We start from the raw sequence: 19832 nt of genomic DNA, 5'->3' as shown, positions 1-19832 counted from the left end.
TTAGCAGGTAGGAGGCCCCTCCCCCTGTCCTCCACTCACAGCCTGCCCCAGCCACGCAATGATGCCCCATTACTACTACTGGGTGTAAATACCCTTCCTTAGGCTCCTGTGGAAGAGGAAAGGGAAGTGTCCTGTCCAGTAAGTCCACTGCTACTGCAGCCCTTGGTGAAGGACAATGGGAAAGGCTTTCTTGCACCTGGAGACAGAGCTGGGGGATGGGGAATGTTTGACTGGGGGACTAAATGAGTTGTGGGTTGAAATATGTATTATCCCAAAAGAGGCAAGATAATAATATGCAAGGAAGATAGGAAAACAATACAGTGTTTTGTATATGCTAATAGTACCTACTGTTTTATGATCACCACAGGTAGTGCAAACTTCCACAGATGACATATAAAATAAGCCAATTTTTCAGGAAATACCAACACAGGTGGGAACTGATTTTGAAATGAAAGGTAAGAAAAAAATAATAAAATGCTCTTAAATTTTTCCAAGTTTTTAATAATTGTATTTTATTAAATTAAGAATATTTCTTCAGCAAAAAAAATTATTTTTATCAAGCTTTTAATGGGTAAACACTAAACTAAGTATTCTCGAAATAATCTGAGATGTGAGCAAAAATGTATTCACAAAGAAGTGTTAACTTCAGATTAATTTATACTAGTAAAAAACATGAAACGTTTTAATGTCCAAACCATTGCTGATTAAGAACATGATGTATTTCAATATTATGGAATAATATGTAGCCATTAACATGTTGTTCACAAGGTTTTTGATTTATATGGGAAAAGTAGTGTGAAATAGAAAACTCAATATGTTTGATGAGAGTCAAGTTATTCTGCTGGAGAGAGTGGGAGAACTTGTTTTCTTTCTCTCATGGGAGAAATAAGATTGAGAAGGGAAGGGAGGAAAAGTAGTAGGAGATAGAGCCAAATAACATAAGGAAATCACCCAGAAACTTTAAAGAATAAGAATTTCTAATAGTCAATTTTAGGATTTACTTTAGCTTCGCCGAAGTAAACTCGGTTTGGTCCTCTAAGACCTTCACTTAGAGTCTCACACAAGCAAAGTCCTTATAAGAGAAGGGTATTTGGGAGAAACACAAAGATAGATACTGATTTCACCTATGGGTCGAAGCTCGGATAGGTACAAAGAAGAACTTCAAATGAGAATCTGCTGAAGGTGGTAAGCTGGAGCCTGAAGTGACCATGACACTTGGTAGGGGCCCCAGGCTTTCCAAAGAGCATGTGATCCAAAACCTTACAGTTAGCAAGTGGCAGAACCAAATCCACGCATGCTCTTAATATAATGGTTGCCTTTTTTTCTACTCAATCGTGCATCTGTGAGCTTTCCAAATCATTTTTTAATGGAAATGATTTATTTGATAATTAGGAAAAAGGGCAGTAAAGAACTGAAATGAAGATGTTTCAGTACCACATGAAAGGACTGTTGAAGCTGTCCAAAGACACTTGGGTAACATCCATGCCTGAAGATCAAATGGCAGATAGCATATCACTTGGTTGGAAAGGGAACCCAAATGTGGGTAAGCAAAGAAAAGACAATTTAGACCAAAGAAAAGACAATTTAGACCAAGGAAAGAAAAGTCAGCATCAGAGAAATCAAGCAGAACATGGCTGGGTATTTTAAAGGAACAGTAAAGTCTGGGAAATACAGAAGATGTTGTAGTTGATCAAATGGTACAGCCAGTTGGTAATAATAATCATGGAGCGTGTACTGAGAAAGGCCCTGTGATAAATGCTTTATGTGTATTGTTTCATTTAAATATCTCAATAAATCTGAGATAAATGCTATGGTTATCACTATTTTAATTTTTTTAAAAAAGAGGTACACAAGGATTAAATAACCTAAGCAATGTTACTCAGATATTAAGTGGTATAGCAGGATTTGAACCCAGATAGTCCAACTCTAGATCCGCAAAAAACAACAATAATGACTTACTATGTGCCAGGCACTGTGTTAGAGGTCTCACGTGGATTACCTATATAATCCACAAAACAACCTATTGAGATAAGTACTATTATTATTTACATTTATGGGCAGTAAAACCAGGTCATCCTGGCTTATGGGAAAAGGTAACTTAACTGGTTCATAATTTATCGTAATTTATGGTGCAATGATTCTTTTTATTCTCCCATTTGAATATAAACTTTGAGTCCCATGGACAAAAGGCACACTATCATCATCATAAATCTGTTTATTTGTATAATTATGTATTTATTCATTTAGAGGACATTGTGTAATAACCAGATGTTAGTGTTTTCCACGGTAAAAACATGAAGGTAATTTTTAGGCAGGAAATGTATTTCAGCACATCATACTTGCTTAGATATACCTGCATCATTTTGTGAATTACTTATGTGCTTATTATGGTTCATGGTTGCTATCAGTAGTTATGGCTCAAGTGATCTCAACAGATTTTAATATTAGCTGACATAAAGCATCATTAAAGTGATACATTTTGTAGAGTTGGAGGTAATATGAGGAGAATGGAAAAGAAGGAAAGAAAAATGAAAAAAGGAGAACATTTTAAAAATTACGTTTCCAAAGTCTAAGCTCTTGGGAATACCTGAAGGTTGGTCTGTGCTGCTGTACTTCATTTCAGATGACTATAGCACCCCCTGGTGAACAACATTAATATTTCATAATTTTCTCCAAATAGCATATGCTGCAAAATCGACAAGTGGCTTTTAGAAGTAGCTCCTTTGGTGTCTTTTTTCACTTTTGGTTAAGGAAGCATGTGCCCAAACTGAATTTAATTCATTTCAGAAGCTGTTCCAATACGAAAGTGAGTTTTATGTAACATGCAAATTTACTTCCAGACACAAATAAGAATTAGGGGGACTTGAGTACCTTGGATTAATCACATTAGTTGCAGAGCATACTAATTTAGAAGAAGCAAAAGGCTGAAAATTTTATCTACAAAGTACAACAAAAATTATTTTCTTCATCTGCATACATAAATTGCAAATTTTCACTGGGCTTAAGCACATAAATATACTCACACACTTTGCTCCCCTACCTCTTTTAGATCTTTACTCATATGTCACTTTCTCAGTGATGTTTTTATTGATCATCTTATTTGTAAACGTAGACTCCAATACCCTACACTCCCTATGCCTTTCTCTGCTTCATTTTTCACCACAGTTAGGATGGCCAAATAAATTTTTGTCCAAATCAAGATACTTTTGAGAGTGGAAAATGATGCTATTAATATTTACATGGGGACAAATAGGCAATGGGTACACTGTAACAAGGTCACCTCACCCATAGTACTTATCATCTTCTAATGTATTATATATTTTACTTTTTATTTTCTTTCTTTTCTTGGTAAAAACTCACAATGAGCAGGGAGTTTTGCCTGTTTGGTTTTTCTCTCGTTTTTTTTTTTTTTTTCTTATTGCTCTAACTTCAGTGCCTAAAATAATGTTCATAATAGGTGCTCCATAGTATTGGCTGAATAAATGAACATGCTTACCTGCTGTGGTCATTCAAAATGGCTGCAAGTCCTTGGTCACTTATTTCATTGAGAGGTAGCACTTATTTCTCCATTCCTTGAATCTAGGCCGGATCTCTGACTACCTCAACCAATAGAACGTGGTAGAAATGCGCTGTGACAATTCCAGACCTGGCCTTTAAGAGGACTGGCAGTTCTTGTTTTCTGACTCAGAGCATTAATTCTTGTTCTTGGCATGCTTCCTTTTGCAATCCAGCCACAATGCTGTGAGGAGCCCAGGATATTCGGGTAGACCAGCCCCGCTGAGCTTTCAGCCTACAGCCAGGATCAATGACCAAGTTTTGAGTGAGCCATCTTGTCTATTCCAGCCCATTTGAATCCTCAGGTGACTGCAGTCCTAGCCAACATCATGTGGAGCAGTAGAACTGATCAGGTAAGTCCTAAAGAAATAAAACAGTTGCTGTTATTAAGTCACTAAGTTTTGGATGGTTTGTTATGCAGCGCAGTAGATAATTGAAACATCTGCTATATCTACGCTGAGCACCACCAGGAAGGACACAAAATGAGTAGGAAAAGATTGATCTTAAGGAACTATGAGTTTAAAGGAAGAAAAAACTCACTTATATGAATACTGTTTTCTTGTAAGTTGATTACTGCTATAAAAAGCCAAAAGTAACCTGGAAGTTTGTAGGAAGGGTGTGTTCAAGGAGAGTTTAGGGAAGTAAAGACAATTCATTCAGTTGGTGAAGAGTGAGGAGATTATCACTAGATAGAATTTAACAGTTAGAGGTGAGGGGCAGAGTTAGTGGTGGAAGCAGAGCTAATAGCATGAGCACAGAGGTTAAAGAAGCATGAATAGCTATTCATCTAACAGCAAGAAATTTAGTTTGACCAGGGGATGGGATCTATGAAGAGAAAGGAAAGGCAGAAAGGATGATTAGAAATAGGTCATGGTGCCTTAAATGTTGTGCCAGTAGTTGGATTTCTTTCATGGTCAGAAGTCAGATGATTTGTTTCTTAACATCTACTGTTTTCCATCACTGATTATATAAACATTATGTGTAATCACTGTAAGTGGAAACTTTTTTTTATAAGTATAAAGAAGAAAATAAAATCACTTCAGATTTCCCTTCCCAGAGTTAATCACTGTTAATCTTTTGTTCTTGTGTTTCCTCTACACATTACTACAGTTGGGATATGGAAGACAGAAACAGATTGTATCCTCACTCTTTCACTAACATTCATTTCATGATTACCCACCTAATTAAGGATTCTCTGAAAATAGAGTCAATATTTACATAAAATTTATTGTATGAAAATATCAAAATTTCTTTAGTTCATATCCTGCTAGTAAATATTTATGTTGTTTTCAAATTTAGATTTAGCTATTATCAAAATGAACACCAGTTGTGCATTTACCCAAATGTACTTGGGATACTGTCTTTGGCCTATACTTAAGGATTTTATAAGAACTGGTCTTATGAAATATTGCTATAGCTGTTGTGTCCTGAATGTTTTTGTCCCTCCAAAATTCGTATGTTAAGTCCCAACCTCCCAGTATGACTATATTTGTAGACAAAGCCTGTTAGAAGATGGTAAATGTTAAATGAGGTCATAAGGGTAGGACCCTAATCCAATAGTGACCCTAAAAGAAGAGGAAGAGACACCAGAACTCTCGCTAAGAGAGGACACAGCAAGAAGGCAGCCCTGCGTAAGCCAGGAAGAGAATCTTCCCCTGGAACTGAATCAGCACCTTCATCTTGGACTTCCCACCCTCCATAACTGAGAAATAAATTCCTGTTGTTTAAGCCACCCAGTATGTTGCATTTTGTTATGGCATCCAGAGAAGACTAAGACAGCTGGCATAAATATTTGGCTGAGAACATTGTTAATTACATTGTACAGTTCATATTTAAGAAGAAAAAATTACTTTTGTAATGAGAAAATATTTTTATTATTTCATGGACATTTAATTGAACAGGAATCCTAATGCTCAATTTGCTTTGTTTGCGTGAAATCTTATAGCCAGATATGTGGCTCTTTTCTGTTTGCCCCAATTTTCTTATTTATTATTTATTTAATATTTAGTTATAGTATATATATTTTTATAGATAACATTAATCGTGTTTTGGAATAGGCAGTTTGCAAATAAATAAACAGATGAAATTAAGTGAACATTATTTCAGCCACTTAGCAATCATTAAATTCAAGAGTAGTGATATAATGGAGCTAAGCATTATGCAAATTATTGAAACAGAATCATTATGTGAATTGACAGATAAATATATCTGTATTTTTCATATCTAAATGCATATGGTCGGATAGTTACAGAAATCATAAGAAATTGCATATTTATTTAGTTAGGGACAAACTAAGGAAACACACTTACTTTCCCAAGTCATAGCCAGACAAGGAAATGAGATTTCAAAAATTCCTTGAATAAAGAAAGGAGTTTAATAATTTAAGGAAAGGCAAATGCTGCCTTCATAACTTTCATTGAAAGAGAAGACTGAGATGCAGCAGGGAGGGTACTAACTGAACAGGACTCTAAAGGAGACCCATGTTAAATAAAATAGATGATATAAACACTTCTAATTTGATCTTTATTGTAGGTATGATATACCTTAATGTAGAATAAATAATCTAATTAATTTTTTCACATGTCTCTAAAATGGCATCATACTAATGATATGCAACTGTATGGAATACATGACTTCCTGAGAAGAAGTGCAAGAGTTTTCTCTAAAAATATTACTATGTTTTAAGAGGTTCAATTAGTCACACAACATATCTGATCAGCTTTGTAGGTTTGAGGAGCTTTTAGGGCTAAGTGAATGATTGCAAAGTGGGAATAATTTGGCAAGAGCAGAACAGTACTTTGAAAATTTCAACCAGTAAAAGTTAAATGCAAAATCTGTCTGGATATCATCTGTAATACAACAGAAGAGGAAGAGGTGAAGTTTTTAAAGGATTACAGCTCTTTAAATTTTAAGGGGAAATGTATAATGCATACAAAATGTCATTTTCCAGGAAGCAAGATCCTCAATTCAACCAATACTTCCAAATTTATATAAATACCTCCTTTTCTCTGAAAATATCTAGTGAAAAGTTAACTAGAAACAGTGAAGTGTATTTTTAATAGTTATTTCTGAAATTAGTGAAACAGGAGAAAGAAAAGAGGGTTAGTCAATATAGCAAATGGTATTTCCTATCAGATCCATGTGGCACAGTGGAAAGAACGTGGCTTTGAGAACCAGATGTCCTGGCTTCAATCCTTACCTCTATGATCCATGAAATATGCAAAGCTGTATACACATATACATTTCTATATACATGCACTTTCTAATCCTTAACAACGTTAGCTCATGGTATGAATGAGGAGACTGACAGGGCTTCTTAATTTATATGAGATCACAAAGCAGCTAAGTGACTGAATTTGAATTCTGGTACAATTTACTCTAAAGTCTGCATTCTTTCCACTCCACAGAAAAAGGGGTGAATAGTTGCAAAACCTGTGAAGAGTCTGAGATTTTAGCCTTTCTCAGTTTTCACACATGCTAGCAGAAGACATACTCCTGGGTCAAAGACAAAGAGCTTTTTCACTCACAGCACAGCAAGAAACATGAGTTTCATGTTTAAGTCAGTTCTCCCCCCACCCCCAAACACCATAGGGCAGTTTAGAGAGGCCCTGGTGGATGCTGGGCAGACAGTTGGGTTTGTTGAACCTCGAGTTCAGGAAAATACTGTCTTAAAAAGAGTGATGCCAGATAACAGTGTCATTGTTTGTCCAAGAGGGAGATAAAATTTTTACTATCCTGTTCAGGACACAAATCTGCCCTCTACCTCTACAGGGTATATTGAGACTCTATCTTCTAAGACTGTTTGATATACAAACAACCTTTAAAAGATAGCGTGGAAAAAAAGCTGTCACAGTCATATAGAAATGCTACGAAGAATTGCCCCCCAGCAACGGTATCTGAGGAAAAAATCTAAATAAAATAGATTGTGAGGTTTACTGGACAGTCTGACAAAAGCCCAAAGAGGTGTGATGAAGTTGTACGTGGTGCATGTTTGCATACATTCATATCTAAGTCTGATTCAAATGCAGTCCTTGGGGTCTGGGGTCCATGTCATCAGCCCATTCACAACAGGACATAAGGCAGAGATGATTGGGAGAAAGGAAAAGACTAGCATCTTGGTGAAGAAGATTAGCAAAATTAGGTAAGATGTAAGGGCTCCAGTCAAGGAGAGTATGCTTGGGGCAGAAATTTATCCTAGACAGGAAAATCTAAGCAGAAAATCAGTTGTATGAATTAAGTCCATCTGTAAGGACAAGCTCCATTCAACTTACTGAGCACTCAGGAAGTTAGTGTCTCCGGGGCAGGGGCAGATTTGTTTCCTGACCAGAATAATAAAGGTAATGTCTCCCTCTGGGGCAAAGATTGTGCAGTTTAGTTTGAAGCCCCAGATAATAGCAGGAATAATTCCAGGCTTGGTGGATTCATAAGTTTTAATGCACTTCTTGCTCAGATTAGAATTAGCTTGCTAGCTGGGCAGGGCTGCGCTTGTTGATGAAAGGGTTTCCAGAGGACAGAGACTGAGAGAGGTAGAAATTGACAGAGAGAAGAGATAAAGAGCAAAGCTGGGAGGTCACTTTTTCAAAGAGATAGTAAATGATCAAGTGAAATGTCAACAGCGAAAAAACATGTGCCTTTCTGCACAAGCTAAACTGCTGCAATCTTTGCCCAGGAATTAGAAGTGAAATGTCAAGCTAGCTTAATAGCAGATCCTACATGATAGCAGAGCCAAAGGATTAGAATTTGCAGAGAAAATGTCCCCTCCTATTTAAAAGAAAACATTATTAAACAACTCAATTAAATTAGATCCAAACCAGTTTGAAATCAAAGACATTACCCTTTTCTTGTTAAATCCCTAGTCACTAGATAGCTACACACTTGCATGGTCTTAGGAAAGCTGTTTTAAGGTACTGTATTATTTGGGAGAATATCATCTTTATGCATTTGCACTCCGGCAAGTCATCTCAGAGTCCGTTATATTCGAATCCTGTAATCATTTCTTATAAAAAGGTAATATCATCTGCCATATTATACTGCACTCATTTCCATAATAAAAGTTATAGTTAAATCTGATAACATCACTATTTAAAAGAAATGTATAAATATATATACATATATATATAATTCCAATAAATTTCTAAGAATAACTTTAAGAATAAGCTAAGGGACATCATTTTTATCTACTTATGAGTCATTGTATTCTCTCGCTTTAATTTAAAGTTTTGATCATAATAAACTTTTTCCAGGTCTGAGATAGCAGGAGCAATAACGGCTTCTCTTCAAAATTTGTGTGGAAGAGAATAATTCTCATTTAACTTCATAAAATTGATATAACAAGTGAGAAAAGATTATTTTTGATTCAAGTAACTTTAACTTTTTCATGTTTAATAATCATGCTTGCATAGAAAAACATATAAAAGAGAGAGAAATAAAAATGAAGAAAAATGTAGTCCATTTTCTCGGCTATAATTTTTTGCCTAAAAAACTGAAATTATTTTAATTAAATACACTAATATAGTTTGGAAAGAAATTTAAAAATTAAATATATTTGTTTCCAAACTTTTAGTAGAATGAAACAGACTTCCTATACTAGTCTGCTTTAAAGATCACAAATGTAAACATTTCATTTTAAAACTTATCATATATGGAAAATTATTCATGTAAGATACTTCAAGGGCTATTGTCAGTTTCCTGGGTTTTTTTGCCCTAAATCTACTGTACAAGTGCAAAGAAAAGACAGGTTTTAATTACTTTTTTAGGATTGTTTCAGTTTATATATATATATATATATATATATTCAATGAGAATAAATGTTGGCAAGGATGTGAAGAAAAGGGAACTCTTACACACTTTTGGTGGGAATGTAAATTGGCACAGCCATTATGGAAAACAGTAGTATGGCAGTTCCTCAAAAAATTAAAAATAGAACTACTATATATTCCAGAAATCCTACTCCTGGATATATATCCAAAGGAAATGAAATCAGTACCTCAAAGAGATATCTGCCTTCCCATGTTCATTGTAGTATTATTCACAACAGCCAGTACTATATGGTAACAACCTAAATGTCCTCTGATGGATGAATGGATGAAGAAAATGTGGTGTAGATATAAAATGGAATATTACTCAGCTATAAAAAAAAGGAGATCCTGCCATTTGTGACAACATGGATGAAACTGCAGGGCCTTATGCTAAATAAAATGTGAGACAGAAAAAAGATGAATACTGTATGGTATCACTTATATGTGGAATCTAAAAAAAATAATAAAGAAAAGAAAAAGCAAATTTCATAGAAACATAAGGGTGATTGCCAGGGCCTGGGAGCAAGGGGAAATGGGGAAATGTAGGTCAAAGGGTATAAAGTTTCAATTACAAGACAAATAAGTTCTGAGAATCTAATGTACAGTCTGCTGGTGACTAGTAAATAATATTATAGTTAATAGATAATATATTAGCTATAAGAATATAGATAATAATATTGTATACTTGAAAGTTGCTGATGATAGATCTTAAATATTCTCATCACACAAAAAATAGTTAACTACATGAAGTGATGGATATGGTAATTATCTTGATTTTAGTAATCATCCCATGATGTATACGTATATAAATCATCACATTTTACATATACATTTGTCAATTATTCCTCAATAAAACTGGAGGGGGAGTTCTATAATTAATAAAAGAAATGTGACCTTTACTGTCAAGACGTTTTCTTGAAAAATCGTGATAGGTTTGGAAGTACTTTATAATCTCAGTATTACATTTATCACTTATTCTTAACATACCTGGAGTGAGAAAGTCAATGTAAGGCATACAGGAGACAAAAGTAAGTAGGTCTACTGAAAATATTAAATACCACAGCTTTTAGTTAGCACAATTTAAGTTATGAATTTATGGTGCCAAGAATATAATGAGATTATCTGGGGAAATTAACTCAGGTCAAAGAGAACTCTTTAATGATCTACAAGGAAGAGAATATCTCTGCAAGTGTGGAAAGTCCTTAAGTCTAAACCAAATGTTCTAAACCATCAAATTGCAAAATGCTGGAAATGTTGGACCTAAAAGTTATTATTACTCTTCTAAATTGGAAGAATATAAATATGTCAAAGGGATACAAGTGTTTTTGAGTCTCTGAGATAGGATATTAGAATAGAACAGCCCAAGTCACAGATATATGATTCCTGGGCTTGACTTTTCCCAGCTGAAAAGATTAGAGAAGTAGAAAAAAAAAGAAAAACTCAAGGTTATATTGTTAATAAAACATGGATAAATAATTAGATTTTAGCCCTAAAACTAATGAGTGCTTGACTCACTACTTCCTCCCACAAACTAAGAACTTTACCTTGAGCAGGTAATTTTTAACATTTAAAAAAATATTAAGCAATAATTAAATAATTTCATCTACCAATTTAATAATGAAAATCTTTATTTTCAATATATAAGGGGAAAATTATGCAGCATGTTACAAAAGAAACGACTTTATCTTCTAAAATCTTAACATGAAAACATCTTATCTATCCAATACACTAAAATCATAGGAAGAAAACCAGAAAAAGAGTAAGGATTTTTTTAAAAGAATTATACTGGGGGGCTTCCCTGGTGGCGCAGTGGTTGAGAATCCGCCTGCTAATTCAGGGGACACGGGTTTGAGCCCTGGTCTGGGAGGATCCCACATGCCGCGGAGCAACAAGGCCCATGAGCCACAACTACTGAGACTGCGCGTTTGGAGCCTGTGCTCCGCAACAAGAGAGGCCACGATGGTGAGAGGCCCGCGCACTGCGATTAAGAGTGGCCCCCGCTTGCCACAACTAGAGAAAGCCCTCGCACAGAAACGAAGACCCAACACAGCAAAAATAAATAAATTAATAAACTCCTACCCCCAACATCTTCTTTTAAAAAAAAAAAATTATACTGAACAGAAGTTGTCTGATTCTAGAAAAAAAAAATTTTATCCAATTCCAGTCTCAGATTAAAAAGCAGTAGATTTCAAGATGATACAATTTACCATAAAAAAACATCTTTTACCCTGACAGCAGTAAGAAGTGACTGATGTGTCAAATCCTCACCAATCCCCTGCAGCTGAGGTTGGTCCTTCACCACCTTGTGATATTTCTCATCTGCTCTGCTAAAACCAAGCCAGTTACCTCTGAGGGCCCTACACCCAAATGATTGGCTTCAAAGTTGGGATATTTCAGGCCATCAATTCCATGCATGCATCTTTCCTCTGTTAATTTTTGGTCACTGCTTTTTCCTGAACATAGCCTTTTGAAAAAATGGATCATCACCTTATGCTTTCTTTACATCTTCTGCACAATTAATTGCCTTTCTCCCTACTGCTCTTCTCTTGCAACCCAAATTCATGTCACAGGGCTTTCTGGAATCTCTGTCCACTGTAAACACTCACCATTCCCGTCTGAAAGTGCTTTTTCTACTTCACTATTATGAACAAAGCCTCCTCTCCCACAATGCCACTGCTCTAGTGCAAAGTGTCTCTTCTCCTACCCATCAGCCACCTCAGAGCCTAGAGAGAGCATTGCTTCTCTCCCAGCCCTTCAGTTCTCTTCCATCTCTACGTAATAACTCATTGTGGATTTTTTTGGTGGCTATTATTTATTTTAAATAGAAAGATTTAGTCAATCTGAGCTTCTCCAGATTTTTATATGAAAGAATAGATTTCTGGTTAGTTTGTTCACTTTTTCTTTTTTTTACTTTCTCAAAGTTTATTCAAATTGCTAATTACAAAAAATGATACAAGCTTTGAAAAATACAAAATACGTAAAGTACAAAAGGATATCTTCCCCACTTCAAGTCCCATTCTCCAAAAGTAATCACATTAGAATTCTGGGGTGTTTTCCAGACATTTTCTATACACACAAGTACATATACACAAAGATTTTATTTAAAATACATACATTGTTCTACAACTTTATTCACCCAACAATGTGTTATTGACATCCATCCACATCTGTAGAAACAGATCCACTTCAATCTTAAGTGGATTCTACAATATGGATTCTACAATATGGCTGCACCATAATTTAACCAGTCTCTATTAATGGACATTAAAATTCTCTCTCCTTTTTTTTTTAATTACCAAAATGCTATGCTAAGTATCCTTGTGCAACCATTGAATAACTCATTGTTTTCTGAGTCTCTTTCTTCCTCTTGGCTGCTATCATCTGCTGACACTGAGCAACTCTTCCTATTCTTTGGAAATTTGCCATTTGACTCAGTCTTGTCTCCACCCCAAGTGCTTTTTTTATTGTGAGTCATCTCAACATCTAGTCATATTATCCAACTACACAATAGCATTATAATTTCTGAACCTCTTAGCTTCAGCCACCTTCAACCTACTCTCTGCTTCAGTCACCGCCTCCCAATGCACATCCTTGTCACCACAGGGAATAGTTCCCTGTTTGGTTTCTTTCAAACAACTCTTCCTCAATCACTATTTCTTTTCCTTTCAGTTTCTCATGCCCTTGTTGACAACATCTTTCTACCACTGAGAAGGGCAAAGGCCCTTGAGGCCTCCATTTCCTTCTAATTTATCAATCCTTTTCTATCTACTTTTCATTCCCTAGAGCCCATGGTTTATCACCAGAATTTCTCTAGCCAGCATTTCTAAGTTCCTAGTACCCAAATTATTCCACTAAAACTAACCAGGCAAAACTCTGACCTTGAAGAATACTACAAACTCATCTTGCCTTTTCCTGTACTTGGATGACCAGGTCTTGCTGGAGAAAAATCACATGACTATATAGCTTAGATCAACCATGAATTCTCATCTCCAACCCCAGCTAGGCCCTTAGCACTTCCTGGCAATCTTGTTATGGCATCCTCTTCAATTATTTATAGTTCATTTATTCTTTTTTTTTTTTCTCTTTTATTTTTTTTAACATCTTTATTGGAGTATAATTGCTTTACAATGGTGTTAGTTTCTGCTATACAGCAAAGTGAATCAGCTATATGTATACATATATCCCCTCATTTATTCTTAATATGGCTAATTCATACTTCTTCCAAGTCTAGATGGAATTTGCTAATCAATCAATTTTTACCACAACCAACGTTATCAAAAATAAAGTTGATATGTTGCTTTTACCAGGTTTCCAGGGGAACAGAGAGAGAAAGTTAACCAAATGTCAACTGCTCATACATAAAGCTGAATGGTTTTATTAACGTTTAGCCACACAAAAGTTGCATATTTTATTGATATAGGTCTGCTTCCATGTCTATTTTCCACATTAATCAGTAACTTCTTTGAAGAAAGAACTATTATTTGCATGTATAGCTCTTCATTACGTAGATACTCAATAACTACTGCAGTCTGAATATATTTGGAGAGCAGTGAAAGAGCTTTCCTAAATACTTTAGAAGCCTAACATTAATCCATGACTGAAAGTATATTTATTTTGAAAATCAGAAAACACTAGTATCAAGAAAATATGAAAATATGGTTTGAATACTATGTTCTAATTAAGGAAGCAATTAAGCATGAGATATGAGTTAGTAGTTTTTTTTAATGTTTTTATATTTGGAAAGTTTTAGCATTTGAATGGGTAATTCAGTTTAAAATACATTAAGTATCTGTGATAGACTGATAATGGCCCCCAAAGATGTTTCCATGTTCTAATGCCTAGGACCTGTGTATACCTTATATGGCTAATAATGTGATTCAGTTAAGGATGTTGAGAGGAAGAACTTCTCCTGTATTATCCAGGTGAGCCCTAAGTGAAATCGTATGTATTTCCTTAGAAAGGTGGATGGAGTTTTGAAACAGATGCACATAGGAGAAGGTGATGTAAAGATGGTGGCAAAGATAAAGTGCTGTGGTTACAAACTAAGGAATGCCAAGGATTTCTGATACACACCAGAAGCTGAAAGAGGTATGGAACAGATTCTCCCCTGGAGTCTCTGGAGGGACCATGGCCCTGCTGACACCTCAATTTCTGATTTCTAGAAACTAAAACTACGAGAGAATAAATTTCATTTTATGCCACCCAGTTTTTGGCAATTTGTTACAGCTCCCACAGGAAATATAAATATAACAACACTGTTTTTCAGGCACTAAATGAGTCTTTAAAGATATGAAGATTAAAAAATAAAGGTGGAGAGGGGTGTGTTCCCTGACCACTGTTAGGTCCCAATTTAGTGAGGGAAGCTAACATAGAAATTAAAAATCACCATATGGTATGGCTTCCATACTGGAAACGTACTGTGGCCCTGGAAGCAGAGAGAAGAGATCTAGTAAATTGTTGAGGAGTCATGACCACATGGAACAGCATCTGGGAATCAAAAAGTTAAAAGAGCATGATAGGTCTAGAGAATGGTGAACAAATTAAAGTGGATCATAGGTGGTAGGGGAATTGAAGGGAGATGAAACTGGAATGGTAGATTATAAAGCAATGCATTATTCTTTAGACAATGGGCAGTCACTGAAGGATTTCAATAAGAAACCAACATGCCTTGATTTCTGTTTTAAAAAGATAATTCTGAAGCATTTATGTGGAAAATTCACTTAAGTGGAATAACTCATTCCCCTGATGATGCCCGAAAAATGAAGTGTTACCTAACTAAATTGGTTCCAATAGCAGGCAATGAATTTTCATTTGTTTTGGCAGCATAATCGCAAGGTAGTATGCTTAAATTCAACTGCTAGACAGATCATTAACATTTCTTTACTCAGCCAAACTAGAATTTTTAATACCTCTCATTCCTAAAAGAATAGGTAGATTTAAATAGAGAGCCTTAATTCATCACATGGAGTATTATTTAAAAGTATCGAAATGGATTTTTTAAGGCAAGAATCTGTGAAATGTAGTCTCAAAGAAAGGATTTCTTATAGCCTGATTTTCCCCCCTTCTAAATACTGAGTAATTTTCTCCAAAGGCTATTGAGTGGAGAATAAATTCGTTATGTCCTCATGGGTAAGAAATTATTAGCCTAATTGAGTCCCTGACTTATTCCTCCAGAAAAAAAAAATCCCTAAGACAGAAAGCATTGAGAAATTCTTAAGGGATACCAAACGCTGGTCTTAAAAAAATACAGGAAGTAATATAAACAAGCTGCTTCTGTTAAGCAGTGGCCGAGTTGCACCAACAATGATCTTGCAGCTCTCACTGAGGAAGTAAAGAAAAGAAAAACTACTTCCTAAAGTAGCCACAAGTGAGTGAACAGAAGTTAGAGATAAAAATCTACATTTTGTGGGTTTAAAAAATAATGCAGAAATGCCAAAGACACATTTTGAAACTGTTCTGTTCATCCAACTTAGATGTATTTGTTAATTAACAAGCCCACTTTTTAGGACTTTACTGCCCAAGCCAAGCATTGACTGTTGACCAAGAATCACAAAAGCTATAGTCTTGAATTTTCAGCATTAGTACCAGTCCACAAAACTATGAGACCATGATCCAAGGTATATTTCAAAGATAAATATTTTTATTTTCAATAATTAAATCAAGCCATATATCTCTGCTTCCCTTTTATCCTTGATCAATATAGCCCAAAGTAAAGGGACCAGTAAATATCTGAGAGGAGGGACAATGAACATAGACAAATAAGCCTTTTATTGTTGCCTGAAAATTCTAGATTTACCAGTTAGTTGCTAACTCTGCATTTCATGTTTTGCTTTGCTGTCCCTAATAGGTCTTTCTTCTTTTTTTAATTTAATAGACCCTGATTGTACATACGGGAAATTCAGTGAATGGAGAAGATAAAATAAATGTTAATGAATTTATCACTATATTTGCACTAGTGATAAATTCACTTGTAAAATTCATGACTCTCAATGAATGTTTGATTGGAAAAAATAATGGTATTTGAAAAACAATAATTATCTACTGCTCTATTCTACCACACACTACAGACTTGGCAAGAAGCAGAGAAAAGAGTAAATAGTCCTTGATCTCCCAGTCAGTAAATCTAACTTTACTGCTGAATCAAAATTTTACAGCCAAAAGAAAACATTTGTAATACAATAGTAATTCTTTAAAAAAAAGATAATGGTGAAGGTGTTGATAGACATGCATTGGAAACAGGATGTTGGACTTGGAAATCCATGTGACAGAATCACTGTTTCCCAGCAAAGGCCCACATACCATAAAGGTCTAGTTCATTCTAATCTTGATCATACTTCTCCTTAATTTACGTAATTGTGCTAATTCCTCTGAACTTCAGTTGTTCATATTGCTTATTATGTACAAAGCATGGTGAGGGATATCAGGATAGATACCGTTCAGTATGGGGATAGAGACCGTGCAGTATGGGGGCAGTGGTGAGGATCTCTGGAAATCCTACCCAAGGTTTCAGATCTTGCCTGTGTGTGTGTGCGTGTGTGTGTAAAGCTTTCAATTCTCCCTTGTCCTAAAATCTAAGGAGCTTATACATTTAGAATAACCTTGCAGGATTATCAAATCCACAATTAGATATAGGATTAGAAAATCTTCAGGACCATCAGTTCTCAGGAACTCTATTTCATTCTTCCAGAGTCATAAAAATGATGCTTCTGAGGTAAGTATCTGAGCCAATATTGGACTAAAGGATCTCAAAAGAAGAGCATCCAATTCAACATTGGTTGGATCAGCAAGAGATTTGCAAAATAAATTTGGAACTGCATTTTTTAAGTTAAAGAGATGTTTTCCAGAAAAAGAAGAGTGAATGGAATTCTAGACAGAGGAAAATACATGCTCAAAGGTACAGAAGCATGGAAAGTTCAGGGAACAGAAAGTTCTGCACAGCAGTAGGAGTCTAGAGGTTTGGAAGAAGATGAAATATAAATTGAGCTCCCTGCCACCCACACCAAAAGCTCAATCTTGGATTCTCATCTCTGCTCCCATCCTCTTCCTCAACATACATTCCAATCGCATTCCCCAAATATTTATCCCCAAGTGCTGACCTCTCATCTTGCTGAACCTGTACCTCCAGGCAGCATGTTGTATTATTGTTTATGGACTTTTTTGGGGTTTGAACTGGACTGTTTTTTTGGATTTGCATCACTGTTTGCTAAATTATTAGTTGTATGACCTGAAGAAAGTTACTTAACCTCTGGGTATGAGTTTCTTCTCATGTAAAATGGGAAAGATAACGTCTTTCTCATAGTATTGTTCTGAAAATTAAATGAGAACAGGCCTCTTGAAAACATATGGCATATAGTTATGACTTCAAAAAAAGTCAGTCCTCCCTTTCCACTAGAAAGCTCTAGAAAGGCATGCCTTTGAAAGGCAGATCATCCTGTTGTGAATTCTAGCTTCTTCTCATACTACTAGCTATATGGCTTTGGGTTTAACTCTCTAATCCTGTTTTCTTTTAATAAAAGATAATAAATCCAATCTCAGAAAGTTGTATCGATTAGATAAATGGCACCTCTTCCACTGCCTTGCAGTTATAGATTCTCCTCCCCTGAATATTCTCTCAGTACCTAAGAGTATGTGCTGATGACTGCATAAAGATTCTCACAGTCCTACTCTTAAGGTTACAGTCTAGTGGGAGGAAAAGAAGGATCCTATGTACCAAGTGCAATACACAGTACATAGTTTCTTTTATCTTTATAACAACCTTGGAAATAAAGTAGGTATCAGTATCCACATTTTTATACAAGTCCAGCTGAGTTTCACAGTGGTTAACAACTTGTCCAAGGACAGCAAAAAATAGAGGTGGAGTAACCTTCAAATAATGTTTGTGTTTACTTTAGAAAATCAGTTGCCTGCTTCATCAGTCTGCAGCTCTTTCCTATGTAATAGCACTGAACATTTATATATGCTATACTGCACTGCCTCCAGCTTCAGGGATTGCTCATACTTCTTTGAGGAAACTATCTCATTATCTCCTGAACTGCATGGTTTAGCAACACGGCACAGAAATTCAGGCTAATCTATAGTGGAAAATAGTTTGTCTAGCTCCTGAAGTCAATTTAGGAGTATATTCAACATACGTATCTTATAATGGTCAGAATAGCCTCTGAAGCAACTTTCAACCCATAAAATGGAATCGGAGCTCTTTCCAGCCTTGAGTTCACCCCATCATTAATATTTCAGGATTTTACTAAACAGTGAGAATTCCAATACTCTAACAAGCCAACAAACTCTTTTGAAACCTTTTAGCAATATTCAAATAACCTACTTTACAAAAGAAACAAGCTTTAATCTTATGTCTGAACAACAACATAAAAAGTAAGTCTATGAATTAACAAGTCTCAGAATAACATACTTAAACATCACTGCAAAACACAGTGCTGTTCTTGGCCATCAAAGTTTAAACAGAAGATTCTACATGCCATGATTACGTTAGAAATGTTGATAAGGGGCATTTTATAGCATTGTTTTTTATATAGAATAAATTCATAAACATGGTATCAATTGAGAAAGGACTAGTCATAAATCTATTTCTGAGCAGTGGGTAATTAAGAGAAACATATGAAATAAGTAGAATTATCCTCTTCATCTTTTTTTTTTCTGTGAAAGGCCCAAATCTGGTTCCAATCAATGGGAAGATCTTTGCAAACTCTACCTTTGCAAGACTGATTAGAAAATTTTTAAAAATCCCACAAAACAACAACAAAAGTGAAATCTGTTGAATAATATAAGTTTTTCTCCAAATTATTTTTCCAAATTCTCTGCCAAAGCAAACACATGGTACGTGTTAGTCAGCTAGGTCTGCATCAATTCATCAGTTGTATGAACTGCAATGATTTTGTTGCCAAACCTATTACACTAAATCCCACTGTTTTTAAAACCTGACTCCAAACATCCTTTAAGCTTGTAGAACATTCTAAATGTAGCTTAAATGTACACTATTTTTAAATTACTTTTTTTAAGCAAACTTTGGGAATATTCCTCTTGGATAGATCCCACATTATAAATTCTCTTTGTACCTGTTAACAGAAATGTACAATATAAACCTTTGTTCTTTTGGCACAAAGTATAGAGAAAGGGAAAAGCTCGTTTTCTCTATTTTTGTTAAGATTTTATTTAAACATTCCCAAAAGTAATAGAAACTGTTAGAATAGTTTGACAAGAAATGTTATCAGATAGTTGGAATTGAGAATTTTAATATACAAATGTGTATTTTATTCTTTCTCCCACAGACTCACGTCACTGAAAAGGTCACTTACTCTATCACAAAATAGAAATTATTTGTGATGATTTTAACCCTCACGTAAAGAACACTGTATTTATTGCTGTCCCTGACCTTCAAAGATAAGGTTGATAATGATGATTACCATCTCCTTGTTTCTGAAGAAAAAAGACCTAGAAGAGAACAATAGCTCTTTCCATGAATAA

General features: G+C 35.2%; 1 long non-coding RNA gene across 9 annotated transcripts in view; it reads left to right on the top strand.

Annotated features, from left to right (window-relative positions):
• The first annotated feature begins 3661 nt into the window (after positions 1-3661).
• The window catches only part of LOC137204586 (uncharacterized), a 142377-nt gene continuing 126206 nt past the window's right edge, over positions 3662-19832 (top strand). For all 9 annotated transcript variants that reach the window (XR_010933735.1, XR_010933732.1, XR_010933733.1 and 6 more), the window contains exons 1-2: positions 3662-3908; positions 14311-14441. This is a non-coding gene — a long non-coding RNA (uncharacterized lncRNA). The remainder of the gene's footprint in view (positions 3909-14310; positions 14442-19832) is intronic.

This window comes from Pseudorca crassidens, chromosome 13 (assembly GCF_039906515.1).
Source record: "Pseudorca crassidens isolate mPseCra1 chromosome 13, mPseCra1.hap1, whole genome shotgun sequence".
NCBI lineage: Eukaryota > Metazoa > Chordata > Mammalia > Artiodactyla > Delphinidae > Pseudorca > Pseudorca crassidens.
This window is presented reverse-complemented; position numbering and strand designations above follow the sequence as displayed.